This window comes from Oreochromis aureus, linkage group 6 (assembly GCF_013358895.1).
Source record: "Oreochromis aureus strain Israel breed Guangdong linkage group 6, ZZ_aureus, whole genome shotgun sequence".
NCBI lineage: Eukaryota > Metazoa > Chordata > Actinopteri > Cichliformes > Cichlidae > Oreochromis > Oreochromis aureus.
Window position 1 is genome coordinate 35,095,899 of NC_052947.1, and position 7,521 is coordinate 35,103,419.

Below are 7,521 nucleotides of genomic sequence, written 5' to 3' on the forward strand. Positions count from 1 at the left end.
CCAAATTTTAATAACTGTAGTTCATGCCATCTCGTCTCCTTTTTGATTTCCATCACCCCCAACCGGCTGCAGCGGATGGCCGCCCCTTCCTGAGCCCGGTTCCGTTGGAAGTTTCTTCCTGTTAAATGGAGTTTTTCTTCCCCACTGTTGCCTAGTGCTTGCTCAAAGGGGGATCATTTGATTGTTGGGGTTCTCTGTAGTACTGTAGGGTTTTGACCTTACAGTACAAACAGGGAGGAGACTTTGTGATTTGGCGCTTGATTTTGAAATATCTAATTAGGCATGAAATAAAAAAAAATTACAAATTAAAAATATATCCAAATTTGTTTGTGTTTTTCTTATGTGATTTTAGTCATTTTGGAGACTTTAAATTAGCTAGTTTAAACGTCATAATGGCTCTTTAATCGATGGAGTCATTTCTGAAACCCCCCAAAAAAGAATAGAAAGAAAGATCAGGATGTCAGGATGTTTCACATCTTATTGCAAGAGGCTCCTTTGGAACTGAAGAGCATACAGTTAGTGCTGGACCAGGTGACCCTGAATCCTCCCTTGGCTTAGCTATGCTGCAATAGGCAAAGGCTGCCGGGGGATTCCCATGATGCATTGAGTTTTTCCTTTCCAGTCATCTTTCTCACTCACTATGTGTTAATAGACCTCTCTGCATTGAATAGTACCTGTTATTAATCTCTGTCTCTCTTCCACAGCATGTCTTTATCCTGTCTTCCCTCTCTCACCCCAACCGGTAGCAGCAGCAGATGGCTGCCCCTCCCTGAGCCTGGTTCTGCTTGAGGTTTCTTCCTGTTAAAAGGGAGTTTTAAATAAAATTGAATTGAATTAAATTCTGTTGCTATAACATAAAAGTATAATGTAAAGGGCTGCATTAAAATTTTAAGTTAAGTCAAGAAATAGAGTTTGTTCTTTTGTTCTTGACTGAGAACCTTCACAGACAGAGTTTGTTCTTGTAACACAACCTTACCTTATGTTATGTTGATGAAAAATCACGCGTTGTCTAAACTTTTGTCTTAGTTTAGTTGAGTGAGGTTTTTTAGTCAGGTTAACTACTTTAATAGTCATTTTTACTTGTAAAACTATTTCAGCTAAATTTAACAACACATTCTCACTCCTAACTTGTCAAATGTGTGACGCATGGTCAGGCTCCCTCTGCTTCACTTACCGACGCGCCGGGTACCCCCCTCGCGTCGAGAATTGACGTGGTGGGTCCTCTTATTGAATACTATAGAGCTCCCTAGCCTGTTGTCCGTATATTTATATATTTCCGAAATCACATTGTAGTGACGTATACTGAACACAATAAATTACATAATGTAAACAACTACCTGAGAAACAGCAGATACAGCAAATAAATTAAATACAGGCCATTACTTTTGTATCGTTTATTGCATTGATGGAGGGAGTGATGTAGCTGGGTAATGGCACAGCTAGCGACTGGGTGACTATATTCACCCGCTTCGGATGTTATCAGTCTACAATGGGCGTTATTAGCAGAAATCAGTCCCATATCTCCACCTGCTAGATTGTTCAGAAGGTTGTTATCATCCATCCAGATGGAGGATCACTGACAGGAGCGTGGGAAGACTCCAGAATCCACTCTGGCTGGAATCCGGTGGATACAGCAGTGTTACAGGTGAGACCATTTAAACGGACAGCATTTATAGAATGACTATTAAAAGTCAGCGAGTGTCAATAATGTTAATGTGGTTATGTTAGTAATACACCGAGTGCTAATATAACAGCTTTAAGATGCATTTGTAGATATTATTACGTGTTTTACCGCCTTTATGGTGCTAGCTTAAAGTTACGGTGTAAACGTTAGCTTATATTGTAGTAAAGCTGTTACTGTTTAAACGAAGTTAGGACAGAAATATTAGCTTCTGTCATGACTAATGAAATTACTAGTTAATAAAGTTTCCATCAAAGTGATTAATCGCAGCCACAGATTGACAGTAAATATCCCGATTAGCTTCAATGCATCTATAATAAATATGTGCAAGTCTCAGTGCTTCGTTTAAACTGTATGATACTTATACTGACCCAGGGTCAGTTTAAAATACAATCCTAGCTGTGTGAACAAAGCCTGGCTCCTTTAATCCTGCATGACAAACCTCAGGATGCAGGTTATTATTACTCTTTCCTGCTGGCACACCTGTCACACCTGAGCGTCAGCTAGAAACTTACAGTGACATGTGCATCATGCAAAGACTGCCAGACTCTGTAATACTGTAAATGATCAGTGACTCAGGTTAACACTAAACTTCAAACAGTACCTCTGTGTCTCTGTGTGTGTGCTGAACATCTAGAATCAGATTGAGTCAGGCTGCATCAGCTGAATCTGTTATATGTAAATATCAGTATTTTTTAATTCAGGTGTGGGGAAAATACGTAAGACTGCAGTGAAGCGATGTACCAGATTAATCCCTGGCCAAAGGTATCGTACTTAAATCAGACTACTGACCTAGCCACATCAGCCTTTTGTGAGGTCTGTTTAAAGTAGACTTAAAATGAACTGCAGGTTCCTGAGAGGGGAGCTTTGAGCACAGAAACACATGTTCATACATACAGCTGTAGCAAGCTTACATTAATTTTATTACTCTGATGTCTGTCTCTCTGTTAGTCCTCTGACAGACTGGTGACCTGTCCAGGTGTGCTCTACCTATGACTACTGGGTCAGGCTCTAGCTCCTGAAATTTTCTGTTATTCTCATTTAAAGTATTTAAGTGCTTATGCATATGCTTAGTTGTGACACTGTTATAGACTGTTCAGTGAAAGTTTCTAAAACTAGATGAACTTGCTTCAGTGTCAGCAGTTTGAGAAAACAACTCCCTTTACAGGTGCTGATAACGCCAAGGGCACAAAACAGCTTAACCATTGATCCGTTAGGTTTCATAGCGAGGCGCGTGAAGTGTGGTAGGATCAGTTTGTAACTTCCTGGCATGACTGTGAACTGTGATGTTTGATGTGTGTTGGCTCTCCTGCGCGCAGTAATAAATAGCTTGATCACAGCTCTTTCTGTGTTGCAGACTTTATTTACAAAATTCCACGACACCTCCCACCCTCCCACTGTGAACCTGAATTGAATATTCAGAAGAAAATGAATGGATAGACTGACATTTGTTTAAATACTTCTAGAAATCTGAGCTGTTGGTGTGGTAATAGTATTAGAGCTGGCAATCTTTCTTACTGAATCTCTACTATGAGTCATGTTACCTGAGATTAATTTTATGTTTACCTGACAGCCTGGACAAATGTGCTGTGTGAAGGATGTAAATCAAATCAGATCTTAACTGCTTACAGTTAAAGAACCTGTTCATTTTTAATTGAAATATGAACCAATGATTTTTTGATTGCTGATTCCAAGAGAGTCTTTGTGGAAATCCCGTATGGCTTTTTGTCATTTTAATTCTCTTCTCTCTTTTCCAGAACAGTTCTCCACAGTCACTGTCCACATGGGTCAGTGGGACCAAGCAGCACTCTGCTAATGTGTGGACTCTGACCAGCAACATCCAGCAAGACCCAGACAGCGTTTTCTATCTCCCAGCTGGAGTTTTTTGTTTGTCTGTGACTGGAGAGTCAGATTTTTGTTGAGGCTGGAGGAACAGCCTCACACTGGCAGAGGTAAGTCAGTTTGCAGAGATCCCTCCCTCCAAGCGGAAGCGAATGGATGGATGGATGGACACAGTAATGTGAAGTATGCTTATATCTAGTATAACTGAACCAACGTGGTGCTCTTCATTTATGGAGGCTGTTTGAGTCTGAATGTTGGATGTTGTGTATCTCGTGTTCTCTGGGCTTTGTTGTCCTCAGTCTCTTTGCAGGATCAGAAAACAAAACCAGGAGGCGCGTAAATGTTTCTTCTCCAATTGGATGATGATAAGACCATGACACGGGATGCCACCTTTAGTCTTCTGATGAAGCAAAGCTCAGGAAGAAGTGTGATTAAATGGTATCCACATGTGTGCTGCTGAGGAGGATGTACAGGGGTACCTGCAGCCAAATCCAAGCCTCTTCAGGTTAGTTGTAGTTGCAGAATGCTATAGTACTGAGACAGCTGAGGAATCAAATGTTTGATTAAACAGATGGAAAAGAGAAGTTTCTTCCCTATAATTATCACTTTTTAAAATCTGTAGCAACAGATGGTGACGGTGTGGAGAGACGGTGGTGTTTCCTCAGAAGAACTAGCAGAGTCACAAAGGGCACCAGTCCATCTCACCGCCTTGACTTGCTGACTGATGCTTGTCTGCACCGCACATTCCCCCCCCTCTGTCCCCTTCTGGCTGCCTCTGCCTCAATTTTATCCCACAACTTAGACATTCACATTACTCACACTCTCATTACACATACATATAGGATCTTGGGGTGGGCACGCCACACAGAATCCAAATTACCATCAGGGTGTACACCTCACCCCCTGGCGCGTTGCCCACCTCTCAATTTTAAATACACGTAGACATTGAGGGCTAGCAGGAGGGGCTATGCGCCTACCTGCTGCTCTGGCAGGTAGCTCCATGCCCTCCTGGGTTTTAAATGCACCTTAGAACACACATACATCAACACTACATATGAGCGGGTGGAGGGAGGTTTGAGTCTTCACACACCCCCCGTTCTCTGCGGCCTGCTGGAGCGGGGGGCTAGGAGGAGGAGTTGGCCGTCCGACTGGGGTCTGGAATGTGGGGCCTCCCTGCTGCTGCGGAGTCGGGGCGGTCTGCTTCTCCCCACCGCAGGGAAAAGGGCAACACCACCTGGGTCTGGGTGCAGTTTCCCCTCCAGGGGCAAGGGTACCCGGACCCGGTTCTTAGAGTACACTTGGGAGAGTGATTGTGTGTACAGCGTCTCTTTATGTCTGTCTCCGCGTTGGTTGAGTGTGGAATAATTGCCTATGAGAGCATGAGGGTGGGAATGGATGTTTGTATCTGTGTGTGCCTGTATGTCTGTGTCTATATGTCAGGTTGGGTATCAGACGCCACCTCTCTGGGGACATCTCAGGCCCTCCAAGGTTTGAGGCCTATCTCCCCACCACTTCCCCTGCCGGTGGTGGACGCCCTCAGACATCGGTGCGTTGGTGGTTCTCTGTGTCCGGGGTGGCGCCCAGGTACACACCGGCTCACTCCTTGGCGGCTGCTTATCGGGGCCTGGCGCCTGGGGCTCGCTCGGGCCACCGGAGGCGGGTGCCTCGGCCTCTCGGCCCGGGGCTCGGTCACTCAGGCACAGCTGGCTGCCGGCGGAGCTCACGGGCACGTCACTGCAACCCCTTGGCTTCTGCTCCGCGGCTGCTGAGTGACCCCTCATCTGGGACTCTCCTCAGCTCTTTCTGGGATTGTGACGCGGCTGCCCTCTGTTGGTCTTCCTTGGTCTCTTGTGTTCTGGGGGCCTCTGGATGTCTGGAGTTTTGATCTCCTCCATACCTGCTTCATGCCCTGGAGGTCGGGGCAGTGGCCCCCACACCCTCTAGCAGATCATTACATGAAGGAACCTTTTAAAAACAAAGCGTTCATGCTCACAGGTGTACACACAGGTGATCACACACAAACTACACCCTTTTGGCTCTTACCTTAAAGCACACTGTGCGCTGTCGATCTCACGTGCTGCACAATAATGTTTAATATTTAGTATTTACTGTCATATTCCCATAGATCATTGTGATGTTGTTTATTACTCTCGTTTTCTTCTGCTTGCTTTCTCTTTCTTTCTCAACAGGTGATCCAGATGATCGATATATGTATTTTTTTTGTCTGCTTATTCTGTTGGTTTTTGGTTTTTTGCCCTTTTTCCCCGTCCCTCTTCCCGCTGTTTTTCTTTCCTCTTTCTTTCTCCCTTTCTTTCCCCCAGTTAAGTCTGTCCCGTATTCAGCAAGTGAAAATAAAATAAACAATAAAGGTGAATCAAATGGACCATTACGGCAAGGCTGGGATGGTCAATTTGGTAAAGTAAATCCGTTGGGCATCTTTCTTCGCCTTTAGACAATAATTCTGATGGCAAAAGAACCAAACGGGACAGGTTAAAAAAAAAAAAAAAAAAAATCCACTCTCTCTGTTATCTTAGAGAGAGACGATCCGAGTCATCCTTAAATGTTAGTGCTTTCAAATACACAAACATTTTTAAAGGACAAAAACGAACATCCAACTTTGACTGTAACACAAAATAAATCTTTGCATGTGTGTTTTCAAACTCTCACATGGGCAGTATATCAGTCTTGGACTGTCTAACCTGCAGGAGCAGCATTGAATGATCACCACACATGAGCATGAGTCGTTTTTCTCTTTTGTAATTGATGATAATTCAGTGAATATACTGCGCTGCTTCCTCTTATTGTGCCACACATTGCTTTAGGTTTTTCAGTGTCCAGTTATTACTGTTTTACTGCTGTTTGAATTCTCTGTATGTTTGACCCTGTAGACTGTTTAATGGACTGCTTGTCTTCCTGTTTGTAACCGCTGCCTGTTTTTGACTAAAGATTTGGATTTCTGACTTTAACACAGCCTCTGCATGTCCTCCCTTTGTGTCCTCTTCCTCTGTGAATGTGTTGCATGTGTCACAGATTCATTTTATTAACAGCTTTCCCACAGTGAGTTGCATCAGCATTCATTCACAGCACATTTCAGAAGGATTCAGATTAATACAGTGAGCTTATAGTCAGAATTATCCTGACAGAGTGCCACTGTAAATTATCTTTCATCAGGTAAATTTTAAAGTTCAGTATTTCTAGCAGGAGTTATGAAGAATCATATTGGCATTAGGACTGTAACAATATGTACTTACAAAGTCAAATTTTCCTAACTATGTTAGAATATTGGAAGAAAATCTACTTTTAGTGTTTTCTGCATATTAATTATACTGAAATAGAGATGGTGACCCTAACTGTACAAAAGCATACTAAACAACTGACAATCTTACAAACGTTACTGGCCTGAGCCGTCATGCACAGTGAGTCTGATCCTATGCTGTGAGAGTATGACAAGCATGTTTCTGGTCAGTTTGGAAGAAATAATATCACAATGTTGATCTTTTTTCAATATTCCGACTCTTTTACAATATAAACTGTGATCAAAGCTACTTATGTTCACAGCATGTAATAATACTGACAGTCCAGGGCATTGTGGTCTGTTGAGCTAGGGTTAGCAATTCAGACATATATAATCAATATTACTCTTGCTGGATATAACAAACACCTAGGAATGTGTATTATAATTTGATTTTCATGAAATATTCATATTCAGTATCAGTCCTTTTATATTATAACCACCCAGGCTCATGGTGGGGCAGGGCTGTCCTGGGATCCGTGAGTGAAAGGTAATGTACACCCGGCCAGGTATCCAGTCTGTCAGAGTTGTTTTCAATATTTCATTAAAAAATATGAGTGGAAACAAAAATCCAACTAGGATTCTTGCATACAGGGGCGATTTTAGCCCATTTTTGTGCCGCCAGCTCCCCAATCCTCTCCAGGTGGCGCTCGGTGTGGACCCGCAGCTCTTCCTGCTTGGGAAGCACCTCCACCACCTGCTTCCG

At 43.2% G+C, this 7,521-nt stretch overlaps 1 long non-coding RNA gene across 2 annotated transcripts; it reads left to right on the plus strand.

Moving 5' to 3' along the window:
* Positions 1 to 773: 773 nt before the first annotated feature.
* On the plus strand, positions 774 to 4,375 carry LOC120440478. 2 transcript variants are annotated; one of them, XR_005613278.1, is made up of 4 exons: positions 1,590 to 1,645; positions 2,386 to 2,446; positions 3,439 to 4,028; positions 4,146 to 4,375. It is a non-coding gene; the product is annotated as an uncharacterized LOC120440478 (long non-coding RNA). The 2 variants fall into 2 exon arrangements; XR_005613277.1 differs by lacking the exon at positions 2,386 to 2,446 and having other exon boundaries at positions 774 to 1,645.
* Positions 4,376 to 7,521: the final 3,146 nt, after the last annotated feature.